General features: G+C 42.0%; 1 long non-coding RNA gene across 3 annotated transcripts in view; it reads right to left on the reverse strand.

Moving 5' to 3' along the window:
- LOC308058482 overlaps positions 1 to 19,434 on the reverse strand; it is a 101,171-nt gene that overhangs the window by 18,531 nt on the left and 63,206 nt on the right. The gene's annotated exons all lie outside the window — the stretch shown is intronic.

Genomic DNA, 19,434 nt, shown 5'->3' on the forward strand with positions numbered 1-19,434 from the left:
CCTCTGAGGTGCAACAGAGACCTCTGTCACTGCTGCCAGAGGAAAGGGCTCCTGGCCATGGGTCCCATCCTGCACCCTGGCACACCACTGGTGCCAGCTCTGGCCCAAGCTGAGCCAGAGGAAGGGGTGAGCTCTGGATGGCACTGCTCTGGCCCTGGGTGCTCAGCGGGTGCTCCTGAGCCTGCAGGTGCCAAGCCAACAAGGACCATGCAAAATCTGTAATCACTTGCTACCCCAAAGTGCAGCAGCAGACAACAGGGGTGGTGACAGTTTTTCAGAAGACATTTTATAATTGCAACTGTGTGTTTCATATACAGCAGCCAGATGCTTGTGGAGGGAGGGAGGGGGGAGAGCTGTAAATCTATAAATAAGTAATGGAGTGTTGGGCTATGAAATTCATAGATTAACATAGGAGAAACTCTCTCAGCGGCTGCATTAATGCCAGCACAGCGTTCAGCTGTTTGTCACTTTGAAATGACTCCTGCCTCCCGCCACAAAAGCTGCGTGGGGCTTGCCTGGCCTCCTGTGTGCTTCTCTCGTGTTCATCTCTGGCCAAAAAGAATTAATTTGTCACTGAGATTGTACAGTCAGGTTCTCGAGCTCTGCTAATGCCCGCTTAAATAATATGACTGCCTGATGTAACGCTGACCTCTCTGGTCTCCGAGTGCAGTTTGGTCCTCACCGCCTGTTGGAGAAGTTTTTTGGGGAAGAAGAGGCACAAGGGGCCACCACAAACCTATTTCTGCTCTCACGCTATGAGCCTACACTTGATAGCAGAGACCCCAGGGTCACGGCAATATCCCACATGCTTCAGGTCTGCGAGAGGATTTATCAGTCTTGGAGAACGCCATGAGCACCCCTGGCTGTCAAGCAAGAACTGATTCAAACCTGCAGAAGCCTTTCCATATACTGCTTTTTCAGGGAGGAATTTAGAACTCCTTAAACACAGCAGCACCCACTTGCGCACGGCGCGGGCTCAACAGGCGCTGGTACCGCACGTTCTGGAGAGCTGCTGCCACCACCTCCGGCCACCCAGCAGAGCCACAGCTGAAGCAGCAGCCAACTCCCCGGAGCTGCCCCTGCCACCCAGGGCACCACTGAGACTGTTGGCACGCCTGGGGCAGCTGCCCACTGATGTGAGTAGCTCCAGGCTTGTTTCTAACCCCTCTTGCAGGGACAACACGCACTTCACCTCGCACAGCTGCCCAGCTTGACACAAGACCTTCCCCCAGGTTTCCCTGCCGAGGGCAGAGCCCAGGCACGGCATGGGGTACAGGCTCTGGCACAACTCACAGAGGTACCTCGCTGCCCAGCACCTCAGTCCCACAGCTCCTCTCCATCTACATTTATCCTGCCTGTTATCCATTTTATAGTGCTTCTCCAACTGACTATCATCTTCCATCATGGAAATATATACTTTGTAGTTAGTCACTTTATTCCTCTGCCAAGGATGCTCTCAAGCTCCTGTCAGTAAAAGCACCCTGTGTTCTCTTCATGCCATAGATCTTTAACTGCAGTAGTTATACATTACTTAGGCTGCATGTATTTCTTCCTAAAATAACACAGGCGTCTCTATAGACCTTCACTAGGCCTTTGATGCACTCCAGGCATCTTGCTTTTCAGTCCATTATTCGGTAACACAACTGAAATAATTGGGCCTTAGTACTTCCTAAGTCTTCGCAATTTTTTTGACTCCTAGCAGGGTGAGTGGTCAGGTGTGATACAGAGCTCAGAGGAAGCTGAAAGAAAAGAGAATAGGTGAGTATGCTAGGAATTAAGCTAGCGCTTGTTGTCTGCCTCTGTAGAAGGGTGTAAGGCCTAGAGGAGAAAATCATAGATGGTACCACTAAGAACACAAGTGAAGAAGGTGAATGAATGAAAAAAATGTAAGTCAAACCCCACAAAAAGCTCCTGAAGCAGCATTACATCACCCTCAAAATGATAGGTAAAATCCCTGGAGATTCCCGTCTCAAGCAGACCAGCAAGCAAGTCCACAACCGTGGCATGTGTGAGACAAATCTTGCTCCAGCTACCTCGCTGGGTGCTGCCTGATCTCAGACAGAAGCATTCCTCACGAGGTGCCGAGATATGAGTCACTGGGACATCTATGCTGTCCAGGCAAAGCACTCCCCATTTTTCAACCATGGTCCTGAAATCCCAGTTGCCCACAGCACATACATGCTTGTGCATGTTATACTTTGCATCTAGTCTTTGCTGTGGAGTGAATCAGTTCTCAAGACAGGGAAATGTGAGTACAAATGAGACACTGGAGATGGTGGGGACTGACCCCTCAGAGTATGTGCATGCTGCAAGTGATGCCTTCGGCCTGCTCCGGTTCTGCAGGAGTACCCCAGCCAGGCTCTCCCCCTGCTGCAGTCCCCCATGGCCACACACTGTGTCTCTAAGTACTGTGGTTTGACACACGAACGTGGTAACAGCAGGCTGCAAAGCAACCTTCTTATTTGCTTCTAGATTTTCTGCCTACAAATCATGCACACAGTGTTTGAGATCAGCATCTGGAGAAGACAGGGACCTGCTTCTTTGTGGGTGCCACATTTACAGACAGGGATTTGTAGGTGGGAAAGCTGTTCTAAAAAAAATGCAAGTATCCTGGACTTGTGGTATGTGCTTTGCTAGGGCCCAGGAGTATCTTCCACCTGGGCAACAGGGCCCTGGCATATCAGGGAGAAATATATCTTGTGATCCACCTGTCGTCACCATTTCAGAGTACCTGCTACCACAGCACAGGTGGCTTGTTTGTTAATTGAATAGAAGAAAATCAATACATATCTTTTTAATGCAGTCAAGTATTTAAAGTATTGTAACCTAAAAGGACAAATCAAAACACCAAAGAGGAAAACCACAGAATATCTGTTAAAAAAGACCCAGGGTCTGAAATAGGATGTGCTGGTTGTAAACATATTCCATCACCTAGGTGCACCGCTCTCTCCAAGGAAGCAGCCATGAGATATGTTCTTCATGTAGTAAAATCCAGGGAAACATTTCTGCAGCATGGAGGCGTGCAGGCTAGCAGTGAGGCCAGCTGGGCAGACCTGCCCTGGAATCACCTCTTGCGTGATCCCACTGAAAGCAGTAGGGTTGAACAGCCTTACAAATCAGGAGAGCGGGACGCCCACTACCAGCTGTTGAAGCTGCAAACTAAATCTGATGATCGCAGCCAGAAATGTGCAAGAGTTTGGTTAAAATGTTACAGAGGAGTCTAAAGATGATGTGGTAAATGTTCACACTGGTTACTCCAGTAAGCTCAGAACACTTCTGTTTAGGCAGGTCATTTTTCCCCAGGTTTAAACCATTGAGGCAGCAAGCAGAGTTTGGAACAACAGATCCAGGTTTGCCCATGGCTGGCAAACTGAAGTCAGGAAGTTTTTTGCTGAAGTCACATTATTTGGGTAAGGGGAGCTGGGTGAGGCCATAGGATGGCTTCTTGAGCAAAGTGTGATGTACAGTAACACCCAAAGCAGAAAATTCTCAGTCCTAAAAAAAAAAAAAATAAGAGAGGATGATTCTAGAGGCAGATTCTTGTTTTATTAGGTGTAAATCAGATGTGATATTAAATCCATATGGTAAAGGTTAACATGTAAGAAGTATTGCATATTGATCACAGCACTTCAGAACTGGCCCATTTTTCATTAGCATTTTATTGGCTTCACAAGAATAGGCAGCGACACTGATACAGAATGCCTAAGAATTAACTGCAGCAGTAAATGATAATGCAAGTTTTAAAAAGATAATCATGCCTTCCTTATGCTTGTGATGCTAACAAACAGAGATCCCTAATAGCAGCATCAATTCCATCTCCCAAACAAGGGGAAATTAACATGGGAGAAAGAAACTATGCAGATCTACTAATAAAATCATAAAGCTGATAGTAAAATGTTCCAGCAGCAGAGGAAAATGCAAAATAAATAGCAAAAATATATTAATTAGTACTTTCTCCATTCCACTGCATATATATCAGATTTCAGTACCTGCAAAAGCAGGAAAGCTTGTGGTATCAGAGCTCCAGTCTCTATGACTGAGCAGTTATCCCTGAAGGCCACTAAATTAAATAGGGGGAGACAGAGACAGTAATGTTTTTTTCCCAAGGACACTGTAAGATTAGACATCTCCCTGGTACAGTTCTCAATGGAACAGTAACACGCTGCTTCCCCCTTATCCCCATATATTAATATCCCAAACTCTGAAAAACACCTCCCCAGTGGGTGAAATGGAACTGGCAGTGACCCTGTACACTGACGGGAGCAGGCTGGGGAAGGCAGGAGGGAGGCTTTGTACCCCGCTCAGCCCCTTCAAGGTCAGTGTGTCTCATGGAGGGGAGCAGCAGCCAGTCCCCAGCTCTGGAACTGCTGCACTGCTCAAGCCTCAGGCTCACGCAGGGGTATTTATGCTGGTTTGTGTCTGATTTGCATCACCTGGGCATGCTGGTTTACATGCAAGTAATCGGACTGCAAGCACAAAATAAAATCAGTAAGGAAGGTATCCGTCAGTGATCTCACAGCCTGCAGGTCCACCTGGACCTGGACCCGTGCACAATCCCATCAGCTGAGCAGAGCCCACGCATGTGTCCGACGTCACTCCTGCCCACCCGGGCACGTGCCCTGCAGCAGCCCGCAGGCTGGGTGCCACCAAGTCCCACCGAGCAGCCAGGGCGCAGAGGCGCTTCCCGAGCTGGGGAGAGCACGGCGATGGCTGGCATTCAACAGGTAGCCGAGCTGAGGCTTTACACTGTAGCATTAATGGTGAACTCTATCTTGCTCTTTCTGCCTCTGCCAGCAATTGCAGGAAAACTCTTCTTTTTACTTCTTGCCTGCTGCTGAACACTGCTGTCTTCATGAAACTGCCTGTTACAGATCAAGCTCTTTCCCGAGCACTAATACTTAGGTCAGATCCCGTTGTTGTGCATGTAAAGCTTGGAGCATTTACACTGCCTTCCACCCATCAGCACTGAATTTCACCTGCTGTTTCATTATGTGGTCATTCAGTGTCACAAAATCCTTCTGCAGCTCTCCAGGCAGCTTTCATTTGCGCTGCCCGCAGTAACTTAGTGTCATCAGCCAGAGATGAAGTTATTTTGGCAAGTTATCTGAAACGTCTTCTTCTTCTCACAAAAAAATCATTCTGTCAAATAAACAATTCCTCTTCTGTGAGCACACCACCAATTAATGGAGGTTAATTGTCTACAACAAACAACCATTCAATGTATTCATTACACTAATGAGATTTCCTTTTTAGAGGATGTATTAGTTGAAAAATGCAGTTTTGTTCACTTGGCTTTTAACTGTGGCAAGGAAATGTGCTTGAATTTGGGAAAATCTTTCATTCCAAGAGAAAATGACAAACTGCTCTTAAAAGAAAATGGATATTTATCTGCTAGTTGACACTTAGGTCTCCCTGAGCAAAAGATCGAAAGAACCGCTTTCAAATACATTAATTTACTAGGTGTTTTGTAATATAAATATGTGTGATACTGCAGTTGCACCCACTTGTTACATCAACTATAAATATTTTTTAAAGCATAACTGACCCTAAGAAAGCAATCTTGTCTTCCTGTGTCACCACCAGCTTGCCATCACAGAGCTAAAATTACCTAGTTTTAACAGCGATGTGCTGGAAAGCCAGTGGTAAGTAACAGTTAAGATACTTTCGACTTCCGTATTTAAAGTTTTTGCAGTTACAACGATTCGGCTGATAAAAGGTTGTCCACTAAAATTAAAAGGCACATATCACCAGAGACAATTACATTGGACTGGGTTTGGCACTGCTACAGCCACACCACTACATATTATTAATCGACAGTCAGGCTGTGTACTGCTGTTCTCTCCATTCATACCCATGTTTTCAATGCAGACCAAGTAAGAATCTAGTGTTTTAATGATTAATAAAGAGATATTCAAACTATTCCATAAGAAAAAAAAATAGATTTTGGTACTCAGAGGTTAGCAAGCCCTTAAAGAAGGAAAGAAAATAGATTGACTATGATTTTTGTCACATATTCCTAAGCCCATCCACAGCATTTTCACATCCTGTGAGTATCTGTGTGACTCTCATTTTGCTTGCACAATGTTTGTGCTGATCCTTCTTCACTGGTGTGTGCCACATACTAAGCTGCTATCATAAAAAAGGCTCCGTCAGACCAGGTGTTTTGCAAAGACCTGTAAAGACATTTTATCCCAAGAAATTTGAAACTAAGAAATTTAAAAACAACCACAGTGGTAACAATTTTAAGTTTTATGCACATGGCTTTATGGTATTTATCTGTTGCTTACTTAGACTGCACTTGCACTCACCATTTGTGTCAAACTCTACCTTGAAGGTAAGGGCCTCCAGTGAGGTTGTCCACATGCATGTGGACATGTAGTCATCATTTGTTAAAGATCTGTGAAAGCTATATGATCTCTCATGAGGGAAGTGCTCTGCAGTACTTAAAGCCATTTCAATTTGATGATTTAAAAAGGCATATATCGTGTGGTGAATATGAAGAGAGAGAAATGGGAAAGGAAAGATAATGAGAAGGCCCACCAAAAAGATGGATTAAAAGCATCAGGTGCTCCACCAGGCCAAGAAGCCAACTCATTATGAGTCAGTTCCACAGGTCCAGTTTCACTTATCTTTTCCAAATAATGTGTCTTTAACTTTCAAGAAGGGTTTGGCTGTGGGGACTGAAAAATAGCACGGGCCACAGGGCAAAGAATGGTGCATGAATGTTTATAAGAGCATCTACTTAAAAGTGAAAACTCACTTTCATTGTATGTGTAGGTACATTTCTCACTTCAGCTGAGTGTGAAGAAAAGATCATTAAGAGCACAGGCGTGAGTTACAAAAATATTTCACTGCAATTAACAAGATGCTAAACTGGATGAGATGTGACGGGAAACACATCCCTTGGCATGGATTCCACCACTGCTCCATTTGGACTCAGGAAAGCAAATACCAGCTTTAACTCAATTATTTTACTCCAGCAAAAACTGCTGTGGCCTTATTCATCCTATTGAATCTGCCTTCTCTTCAAGTCTCACATATAGTTCCTCCTCCATGAACAGGGAGAAGAGCCAGATGCCCCCTGTCAGTCGAGTGATAGCACAGTATTTTTAGCAAAGAAAAGTTCCGATATGCTGTTCCAGACCATTTTGATGCAGAATTAGCTCTAAAAATAATCCACTTGTCTCAGCTCCCCTCCCCAAAGCCTCCCAACTAGTCACATATGCAGCCAGTAAAACAAATACAAAACATTACTACATCAGAACTCGTGTTAACAGATTACATCCTGAGAGACTACTGCCACTCTGGGTAGATTCTCAGAGCTAGCACTTCCAAACCAAACCTTTATCACATGCCTTGGACGCGCAATGGGGTTAGGGTGAACAGGGTTAGGAACATTTTATGAATGCCAATTAAACAGCAAGAATAGAAAAGGCGTAAGATGTTCCAAACCCGAAACATTTAGTAAGAGCAAATAAAAAAATAAAAGTGTAAAAAAACCCACAAAGAACCTTCAATCTCACTTGATTAGGTGATACTTCTTTAATCAGCAAATGGCAATCTTGTTTCAAACTGAAGATTGTTGCTACAAAGAACATGAGAACAAACTAAATCATCTAGCACTTATTTAAAAAGCTGCAACACCAGCAGGCTTGTTGTAATATAATAGAGTAGTAGAGCAATTACACTCTGGGATTAGTATTTATAGAACATAATCAGGTTTTCCTTATTTAAATTATTATTCAATAATTTGTGCTCCTTAGAAGCATCTTCAAGTTGATGTAGGGTTTGAAATAAGTCTTAACGAAAATACAGCAAAACCCTGGCAGGAATCTGGAACGATGTTCTCTGCCCCTCAGAGATCACAAGTGGTGTGGTCCCTGCGAGTCTTGCACTTCAGGAGCAAGGATCTCCCTTTCTGAGCTGAAGGAATGAACACCAGACAGATTAGGGGACAGGTTATTAAACGCCATGAAGTAGGTGCTGTGAAAAGGATTTGCAACATTGCTTGGGACAATGGCTGTTCTGTAGCAAGAAACCAAGAGAAGTCACATACTGAACCTCACCAGGAGGAGGGAGAGGAGGCTATTTTTCCACAGGCAATCCAAGAACCTATGATACTGACGTGCCAGCAATCCCTGTGAAGCCAGAGCCTCAGAAAATCAAGTGTGAACCTCCAGGATGACCAACCAGTGACACAAGGACACAGTGAGACACGCCTCCAGGTTTCTTTCTTCCAGGACGGTACCTTCTCTTGAGCGGGAGCAATCGGTCACCATGTGTTCATACTGCACAAAGCCCAACCACGACTAGTCCGGGCAAAGGTCTCTGTGGGCTATTGCAACACAAATTGTGTGCAATAATGACAATTATTTCTAAAGTATAGTTAAAACTAGCATCAGAGCACTATTGCTACTTATTTACTATTTAATTTATCAACTTTATTTAAACTATTTACTTTAAATGTGAAGAAGGTATATGCCATGATTTCTTTATCTGAGTCAGAACAAGAGCAGTGCCCAGATTAGAGAGATGGACCTACAAGGCAACAAATCCCTTACACCCACAGGGTAGGGGATCAATGTCTGTTTTCTATCAGGAGGAATTGACAGTATTTTAAGGTGCTAATTGTTAGTACTGCCAATTCTGAGCTCAACATCTGCGTTGTAATGAGCCCTGCTTCAAATTCAAAAATGCACGCACGTTTTATAACAGCGTGTAGGAGTGTTAATGGCTTAGCTGCACTCTTCGGGAAAGCATTTCTTACATCTGAGTGTGTATAACTCCTCATCATTTTATTCTTTGCCCTTCTTTTCACCATATAGTAAATACCCAAAGTGCTTTGCATCTAAGTTAACTACCCAAGCCAGGATTTTGCTTTAAAAGCATGCAGGAGAACCCTTCAGTTCCCCTGTCTTCAACATACGTCCTGCTTATAGACAGGAAAAAACTGTCACCTGGTTCTGGAGTTCTCAGCATCCAGTTTCTCTGGTATTAACAGAGATTCCTAGACCCCACTCCTGGGACATCTCAGTCTCATTGAGCACCCAAATCTGCTTGGCACTGCCCAGCTGAATCCAGTATCAACCCAACACCCACCTCGGATTAGCACGGGGGAAAAAGCCCATGCCTTTCCTCTCTGGAAATGGTCTGTGACAGCAGTGGAGCAGAAGACAGCCCAATCAAGCATCTTCATAGGGAATACTGATATGTTACAGCAGACACACAAATGGGGAAAACGGAATACTTGACATTAAATGAATTAAATTAATTGCTGATAGAGCTTCTGGCTTCAGCAAACTAGGGTTTTTAAATCTCACCAAACACACAGCTATCTGCCCTCCTTTCTGTGTCTTCAAATTATAAGAATTGCAAAATTTCTTGTTTGTTCATATCATCTGATCAGCTTCCAGGCAATGGCTGTCAGCGGTGAACTTCTCTCGACGGCATGTCACTAATGGGGACAATTTGCAAAGTATCAATGCAATACAGAGAAAAAAATGTTCTGCATTTCATTTTAGAAAGAGCTGAATAGAATATAGCATCCACCACATGATTCCCCTGTACAGTCTCTGTTAACTGCTCAGAGGCGCTCAGTACTTGGGAAATCCTTGAAAAGAGTGCCTTTTCCCTCTTGTGACTTGACCCAGACAAGCCCAGGCTGATTGGGGTTGCTGGTGGAACTGAAAACAGTTTTGCCCTCTGCCTTTTTTAAAACAGCAGCCAACCACATCAATCCAGCTTTGTTTGTGACACGACTAGAAGCTACAAACTGGCCACTTTCATTGTTTCTTTTTTAATTTCCCTCCATCAAACAGTTCTTTATTTCCCTTCACCTTTGTATCTTGCCTAGCAATCCAGTGATTCACAAATGTATCTTTTTCATATCTTTAGCAAAGATATTTTAATAGAAATATTAGCTTGACTTAGGTGAACAATGCCAAAGTGCACTTCCAAGTGTAAGTCTGAATTGAAAATCAGGAATTTGCTTTGATATTCACAGTACCTTTGGTCCTTGTAAATATTCATATAAAGGGTTTTTTCACCACAAAGACAACCAATATGTTTGCAAGTTCATGTGAAGGCGCTGGCACTTCTATAAACAACAACAAGATAGTCATCTATTTACAGAACAAAATAAATGTCAGGGGACTTAAGCGGCTATTCCAGCATTGGAAGTAATAAAGTACAAATGGATGACAATGTAAATATTACCACATGCCAGGGAATAAGAGTGTAACTCATACGTGCCTCTGCCAGTATACTAATCCATATCTCACATGTATTATTGCTTTGGTTATTTAAACAAACAGCTGGATTTCTCCACCTTCAGTGGCTAATCTGAAAAGAGAAGATTCCTATTCCTACATCATATAGGTGAAACTAGAGAGGAAATGGTGATTCTGTTTTCAGAAAAGATACTGGTCTGTGCTGGATCAGTGACTCTGTAATAGAGCTTAAGATTTCATAGAATCACAGAACATCTCAAGTTGGATGGGACCCATAAGGATCATTGAGTCCAACTCCCTGCTCCTTGCAGAACTACCTAAAACTAAACCATATGACTAAGAGTGTTGCCCAGATGGGCCTTGAGCTCTGACAGGCTTGGCGTCACGACCACTTCCCTGGGGAGTCCGTTTCAGCGAGTGACCACTCTCACAGTGAACAACCTTCTCCTAATGTCCAATCTGAACTTCCCCTGACACCCATTTAGTCCCATTTATCTCTTAGTTTTCTTTTTAATTTTTAGATTTCGTTCTCTTTTTTATTATTATTTTTCCTGTCTGAAATAATTAGTCATGTTTTGCATGTGAACCTGGAGGGTGCATCAGCTGGAGTTTAGCAGTTCAACTGGAAAAGTGCATTCTTGCATTTAGACCCGTTCCAGAAATTCAGTTCCTGGTGCCTTGTGGAAGGCAGGGCAAACACGCCATGGTTTGTGACTTGCATCTTGAGGAAAGAGCGTCTGCAGTGCCCGACACTTTTGCACTCGTGAGAAAGATGTACCAGGCTGCAGACCCTGGAAGGGCCTAAACTTCACTTCTTCACTCGAGGTGCATGAAGTAGGCAAGAAAAACAAAGCCCCATACGGAAATGCTGCTGCAGCCTGTGCACAGCGGCTGTCCTCTCTTTCTTCCCCTCATTGCCACAGCTCAGCCATGAGTTGGCTGTTTGAACAGTGCAGAAGACGGGACTGATTTGTGAAATTATTTTCCTGTGTATGAAATGCTTTGTATGCAGTCTTTTTGACAGGTAGAAGCTCCTGTGCACTCCAAGGCTTCCTTTTCTCCTTTATTTAGGAGTTCTTGATTTTAACAGGAGAGTATCGACTGCTGCAACTGTGAGAAACGTTACATGGTGTCAATCTCAGATATGATATAGAAGGAATTTGTACAGAAGAGACTGCAGGCAAATTAATGCATGCTGTCAATCTAAACTCACTGTTGCCAGGCATTTATAGACCATATCTAAATTACATTAATTTTCAACTGTCCATACTGCCAGCCTGACAGGTGACTGGTTCATGTAATAGTTGTACTTTCTTCTCATTAAAAGATACTTGCAAAAGCATCTTTAAGTAAATATACAAGTCGCATGACAAGAAAGCGGTGTTTCTCTAGCAGCCTTTGCTCTGCACATTTCTGGCAGTTTTTTTTCCTCACGTTCCACATCAATAATGCAACAGCAACCAAAAGGCCATGTAGGCATTTAATCTGTGAGTGCTGAGGGCACACAGCTACCGGCCGAACGCTCTGCAAACATTCTCCATCATCTGCTTCCACACCAGGGAGTTGCCATTGAAGACTTCCCGAAGTCTAAGTTAGATTCATTTTAAAATACAGCACTTTTTGACACTAAATAAAATAAACTCTTAGCTTTATTGAATTATATGAAAAAAAAAAAAGAGGAAAAATTATGCCTTTAAACCATCTTCTTGTCTCATCTGAAAACAGCTACCAGGAGCAGGCTAAAGTTTCCAAGTGATGGTATGTAAAAGCACCCTTTGTCCAATTTATAACTTGTATGTATCTACATAAATATATATATCATCTTCCTTACTGCACCTAACAGAGTTGCGTAACACTGATGGTAGCAAGAGAGGAGCATCAAGAGACAGCATGAAGAAAGGGAACAGGGCTACAAAATGAAGAGACCAAAGGACAGACAGACTCCATATCTACTCTTATCCAACCAGAATGGAGCAATACAAATTTTATTCTCCAATGGTGTCTTCCAGACACAGCTGACGATGCTTTGTTTGACTTTGCCCTATGCTTTGAGATTGTTCACTTAGATCAACACATAAATATGGAAGGCAATTATTGTTGTGAAACATGCTTCAAATAGTGAAATATTATTGACTATAATTCACATCCCATTATATACACACCGCCAAAGTGCAATTAATCATATGCAAATTTTATAAACATTATAGTTGTCAACATTTAAAATCACTGTCAATGCTTTTGCAGGTAATTAATATTTGGAAAGCATTCCCTCAGTTAAGAAAAGAGAACACCTAAGGAAAGGTATGGTAATCTTACCTTCTCTCAAAGGCAAAACTGTAAAGATTTTAGTGGTGACACTGTCTCCGTAATAAATGTAGGCTGCCTGAGTTAAACACATGAGAATATATATATAGCATGAACTTTTATTTAAAAGTTAGCTTGTTGCCCACAGAAAAATAAGAGGTTTTTCTCCTTTTTCTTGCTTCTTCTGGTACTTTCTGACTCCTGAATGCCAGGAAGTAGAAAAAACAATTAATACTAAAAATTACTGTCATTACACAACAAATAATACAATACATAATACCCCTGACACCAAATCTTAGATAAGAATTCAGTCCGCAAGAGGACCCTGTTGGAAATGTTATTGTGGAACTGCAAAAAGGTAGATGCCACCTTTGGGTTTGCTTCTCAGTCCCAGGGGCAGAAATATAGAAACTCCAGAGGGAGCAGGGACAGGACAGCTTGGAAGGTGAGAAACTGGGCTGCCTTCACCTCTTCCCTCTTGCAATGTCACAGTCACCTGCTCCTGTTGTTATCCTAAGGATGTGTCTATTGCCACTGGAAGCTCCTTGGGATAGCACAGTTTAAAAGAAAAACTAAACACTGCAGTTTACCAGAGGGAAAAGTTACTGAGAGTCGTTAAGTGAAAGGGTAGCCCTTTCTACCCATATATATATATATATATATATATATATCTCCTTATACTTTATCTGCAGTATTTCTAGAACACCCAAGAACTTAGTCTTTGCATGTTCCTTGAAAAAAGAGGTGTGCACAAATATATGGCAAACATGTTCCCGGAAAGAAAGATAGCTGCTGATAAATAAGCTCTGAATTAGGTGACAACCCCGCCGTAGGGGGGAGGACTGGAAAGATCAAGGTGTACCCACACTGCCGTCTGTGACAGAGCTGCAATTGCTACTGTAAGTGCAGCAGAGCAGATCTGGCTTTGTGCTAACTGCTTCTCGGGCGGGTTTGGCAGCCTGAGCTGTGCTCAGAGCTGCTACCACCGAGCTGCAGGCAGCAGCTGTGAGAGTTAATTAAAGACCGGCTTGAGCATCCTTCCAGCACAGTGCTGCAATAGCACTGACTTCGGTGTACTGTTTAGGCAGTATTACAAAAGTATAAAAGTATTACACATAGAATAATGATAAGTCTACAGTGGATAGATGGCTGTACCTTATTTACTCTTTCGCATAAAACAGCACTAGGACAGTGTCAGTAAGATAGACTTTTGCACATCAGGCATAATTAGCTGATGGAGTTTCTCTCTAGCACACATTACTACACCCAACAAGTCAGAAGAATTCCAAAAAAGGGTAGAGATTTGTATAAATTGTGAGAAGAGAGTAAAAGAGACAAATCACACATAAACACTGAAAAACACTAATGCTAAAGCAAACAGCAAAAACTCTCTTTTAACTATTAGGATTTAGGAAAACTACAGCCAATATATTTCATAGCTGTTTCTTACACCATTTTCTAAATTGTTTGGTGTGGGCTGCTCTAAGAAACTGCCAGAGTTCTGGAACAGAGGAGTTCCCAGTACACGATTTGATATGGGAGGTGCTAATGATGCTGGGTATCATCATCACAGTTGCTCAGCAAGCATTCCCCAGACACGAAGTGAGCCTACAGATGCTGCTTCGTGAACACAGCTCTCCTTTTGTCCTGAGATGTTGAGCAATGATACATTCAGCAGCTCACTCTTATTATATTGTTTTTATAGTCTTTAAAGGTCTGAATATGACTTTCCATCTTTCCAGCAGTGCTTTTTCTTTATTGCTTGCATGAATTGTTCCATTTCATTATCTACCAGCACAGTATATCTTCCTTGTTTTGACAAGGACTGTTCTGTTACAATTACCTGCTGTCGTTGGGGTTCAAGTGAAGGTGCTGCCAGCTGGACAGAGGCTGTAAAGCAACACAAGTGAATTCCCCAGTGTTAAAGTTTCTTTGAAAATACAGGAAGCAATTAGCTATCTCTATATTTAAGAGGAGTGCTTGTATTGCAATGAGACTCTGCCAGCCGGAGGTTGGAGGCAGATGGGGGTCTGATGCTTCCCAAACTTCAGAGATGTTTGACTACTTCATCACAACATAAAAACTCTTCATCTCATCTGGAAAATTCGTAACATATAAGAACATGTTATACTTAGCCACAAAACAACATGGGGATAACCTGCACCAAACCTTTCAAAAGCAGCATCCACATCATTCTAACAAGGGGAAACAGAAAGTTCATGACAGGTGGTAGAACTGACAGAAAGTGCATGTTCTTCTGACAGGCTGAGCACCTCTTGTCTCAGCTAACCTGAGTAGGAATCAGTAGGAGACAGAAACTAGGGCTTACCAGCATTACAGGCCTGCAGCCAGAAAAACAGAAAAGAAAGGGAGAGGATGCAGGAGATGGCAGCATGGGCTCATGCAGGTCACCTGCTCCTCTACCAACAGATGGACAAGGAACTCCCTCATGCCCCTGTACATGCTGCTGGAGGGACAGTCTGTGACCAGTGGTGACCTCCAGACCAGGACTGCTGGAGGAAAGGCTTAGGACATACGGGACACCTATTACCTCCTGAAGGATTTGTTCACACAATGTAATAATGAAAAACATCAATACAGCCTCATTCCAAGAAGCAAACAAACACAGCACAATATTTCAAAGTTGGTTTTTTGTTTTTTTCCAAGACGATGGCTGGGACACATGTGGAGGCCATGATAACCCCAAAGCGTATTACCATTAAACCAGACTGCAACCAAACGTGCAGCTTCAGTAACAGATGACCAGAAGGCTGAAGCCATACACAAGAGCCCATGCTCCTACATAAGGGATAGAAAAATTAAAGAAAAAGAGGAATTTCCACTATAACATCCTAAGTGAAGCTAATCAAAATTTAGTACATTTAGCATGGTTAGTACTTTTTGCCAAATTGATCTTAGTTATATACATTATCTTTATTTGCCTTAATAAGGCATAGGAATGTGGGGTTTTGACATTTTTTGTAACTAGTTTCTACTGAGCTAGTGAGTCTAGAAATAATCATTACTATCTGAAAAATGAAAATTAACCTTTTACTAGCTTGTTCCCTCTAAAAGTTTACCTGTTAATCATAACTGTGATATCCTTTCTCTTTTGCAGACTATACGCTACAAATGGAAATTTTCCTTCTCTGAAGCAGCTTCAGTTTCATGGAAGCCTAGAGAGATTCCTCTAATTTTCCAACTATTGCAGTCTCCAAACATTTTACTCTTGAACATAATTATTAGATCCATCAGCTTTGTGTTTCATCTGTGTGTTCCTAACAGATGAGATGGTTTTGTGCCCCCTCATAAACTTACAAATTAAACTCCTACATGCTCTCCTGCTTCTTAATTTGGTGCTTTGGGACAGCACTGCTGTTAGCTCACTTAAGAACAAAACCATTATTCATATGAGCTGCAGCAACCTCATCTTCAAATAGCAAACTGCAACTTCCAAAACAAATTTGCATTACACTCAATGTTTAGCTTAAGCATTCAGTACCACACAACAGAAGCTCAAGCGCATTCAATTTAACAATATATGGAAGAAATTTTTTCCAGAAAAGAAAAGTGAAATTTACGTCAGAAGTCTGCGGTAATCTTGTGTTAATGAAAATGGTTTTGATGGGTCTTTTATAGTCAGGTTCATCACTGGCTGCCCTCGCAGCACCAACAAGTGAATATGAGTAACTATGCTCAGGAACAGCATATAATTGCCACTTTATATGGTATAAATAATTGCTTAGGCAGCAAAAAATAGTGAACTGTTTTCTCCTTAGACTTTAAATTGCACTATTACTTTTTTCAACATAGAGAGATGCACTGTAGCCTCGCACTGGGGTGTGCAATCCAATAATGAGGCATAAGAACAAGGCAGCGAGTTAATCCATAACTCCTAAAGGCAATTAGGGTACCTAAAAGTAGTAACTGCCAGGATGCTTCTAGTGACACTAGCGATGTTCATCAGATAGCAAATTCAGGGATAGCAAGAGTCACATCTTTGAAAGGTACCAAAATATGGTGGTGTTGGTGTCCTTGCTTACATGGCAATGAGAGCGTGCAGGCGTCTGGCTAAACCTTGCTCTTTCCCTAACCCTATGCACTTGTTAAGTGAAGTCAATAATTGGTCTGAAATATTTAACTCCATTTTATAACACTTGCATGATGATAGCAACCTTTGTAGAGCAGGCTGCAATTTCCAAATGTACACAAGTCGTAACTATAAACACTGCAGTAGCTGCTGCCCTTCCAGAGGGATTGATGTGCCATGGGGAGGGAAGCAGTGCTGGAAAAGAAGGTTTGGTCCTTCAGTTTCTTCTCAGAGATAAGACATAAACATGGAACAGGCCAGTGTGGGTCTACTAATTCATATGCAGGAGTAAATTTGTTCTCCTGTGGTAAGGATGAGAAATTAAGTTCAGGAGCCACATAGCCAGGGCAGTCATGATGTGAATGAGATGTTACCTGAATAAAGCCTCTACTTCTTTCAACAAAAATCTTTACAAAGGTTTTAGGCTCTCCTTTGTTAGGCATTTTTCCTTTCAGGAGAAGCCTGGGATCCATAAACCTGAGTCCCCAAGCTCAGGTCCTGCCTGAGACTCCATAGAGAAGAAATTTCCCCTTTCTGATGGACTGACAAACCTCCCCTGCGATCTAGCAAGAATGACATCCGGACAACCCCAGGTGCACAAAGGTTAGAACAACACTAGCCTGCTGAAAGGAGTACAGTAATGAAAGCCAAAAAAAACCCAGCCCAACCTGGCATTTGTAATACCACTCCAGAGGTAAAAAGTGGAACTTTGATAACAACAGAAGTACTCTCATTAAAATCTTCCTCTTTCTGTTTCCAATGTTTATTAGTTGGAATACAGGGAACTACATGCAGGTTTTTCTAAATCAAACAGCACTGCATTTATGAGGGCTTATGATGCAGTGATGCCAATAATAATAACCATGATTATTGTTTTACTTTTCAAAAAATGTATATCTTAATATGACTTGTAACTCAGTAAATAAGTCTCTTGTCTAGACTGCAATTTAATCTTTCAAAAGAAATTACCAACCATTTTAGAATTTGAATCAGTCGCTATTGAAATATTTGCAGCGCTTTAAGTACATCATTTTACACAGGATTTAATTTCATATGGGTATATATCCTAGGGAAGCAATGCCTATTTTGTCTCTTTGGGCTGCACTGGTAGGTGATGGGTACGGCTCCTTGCATCCCCATCCATATGAAACCAAGTAATCAAATCACTGTACCAGAAGGTATCCAACCAAGTTAACAATGTCATCCAACTGATGCCATGAAGCAAATCATTGTTAATTCATTTCCCCGAAAGGTACGAGCTACTTGGGAAAGTGCACTTACACAGTGACTTGATGTCCATAGGTTTACATTGCATTGCCCTGTCTTAATTTCTACCACCCTTAGCTCCAGGAGACCCACTTCCACCCACCTCTGAATTAACAAGCTGTTATACTCACTGCATTTGTCTCCCTCCGCACCTCTCCGTGTGTGGCTATCACCTTCTATTTGTTGACAATCCGCTTTTTATTCCTGGGATGAGAATTTGTGAGGTTTAAGCATTCTCTTTTATTTCAAGCCTTTAGAAGAGCAAATGCTCCTAGACTGGATGAAGTCAAGCATATGTGTTTTGGGTTTTTTTTCCTCACTATGCTATTTTTCCTTAGGGAACGATATTTTCCCCATTGTTCTATCTCCTGTGTAATTTTCCTTTACTGCCCTCTTCTGATTTAACTCTTGAATATTAGGTAGGTTAATAGTGAATAGATAACCTGCAAGTCATCCAATATTGTAAAGACATTGTAAACGCTACTGGCACTTTGCTCACTCTGCCCATTAGCTACAGCCATCGTTGTATCTTCAGTGACAGCATACACATAAAACATCATCAAGGACGCTAGACAAAAGAATTCCCAAGTTTTGCGGATAAATCAGAAGAATTTAAACATAAACTTCCATACTTTCTGCAAACTTCCATTACTGCCAGCAATACATTTTGAGATGATGTCATAATGCATACATCACAAATACCCAGATAAGCGAGGCTTGTAGCAATCTTCCTACCAAACAGCCAGAGAGCATACATATATGAATATCTTTTTGACAGTATTTGGGCTGGAGGAAAAACACAACATTTTTCTCAGGCTCATCAAAAAGCAACTGGCTTTTTAAGCACAGGGTTTGACCCATGGGGGTTTATTTAGGGGACTTTATTGGTTTCAGTATTTTGCCATTGCACACTGATACAAACAACTTATTCTAGGTATATTTCAAATTTAGTCTGTGCTCATTATGAAATTAAATAGCCTAATATGAAATTTGAAATTACATGCTTTTATCTCTGTGTAAACGGCATCTCCCAATAAAGTAACCTGTAACACAGTTATGGAAGGAAATTATTTTAGAAATGGCAATTCTCATCTGAATTTGTCTGTTCCCTTTATAGATTGAGTCAACAACTCTTTATAGACAAATGTTAGTCTTTACTACTTTTTCCTTTTGCAAGTACTGCATACACCTCTGGGAGCCTAAACTGGGGTGTCTTTATGAATCATTAGACTTCAAGAATTGCAATGAAACCCATTAACTACATCTCAAATTCAGAAATCCTGCCGCTGGTCATTCATGAGCCATAGAAGAACACAATCTTAATTTGCAGGATACATTTGCTAAGCTGGTATCTGACAAAGCTAATACATCTGACATAGGAATGACAGAGGCAGTCCATCTGGAGCCCTCTAGTCACCAACTTTACAGTTGTTTCAGTCCAGAGCTGCAGCATCTTAATGTTTAGCCAGCAGTTTCTTGAATGCACAGGAAAGTGGTAGCATCCACCAGTTCAGACCACAAGAACCAGGAACTGATTACTAACCC

This window comes from Falco punctatus (assembly GCF_963210335.1).
Source record: "Falco punctatus genome assembly, chromosome: 2".
Taxonomy (NCBI): domain Eukaryota; kingdom Metazoa; phylum Chordata; class Aves; order Falconiformes; family Falconidae; genus Falco; species Falco punctatus.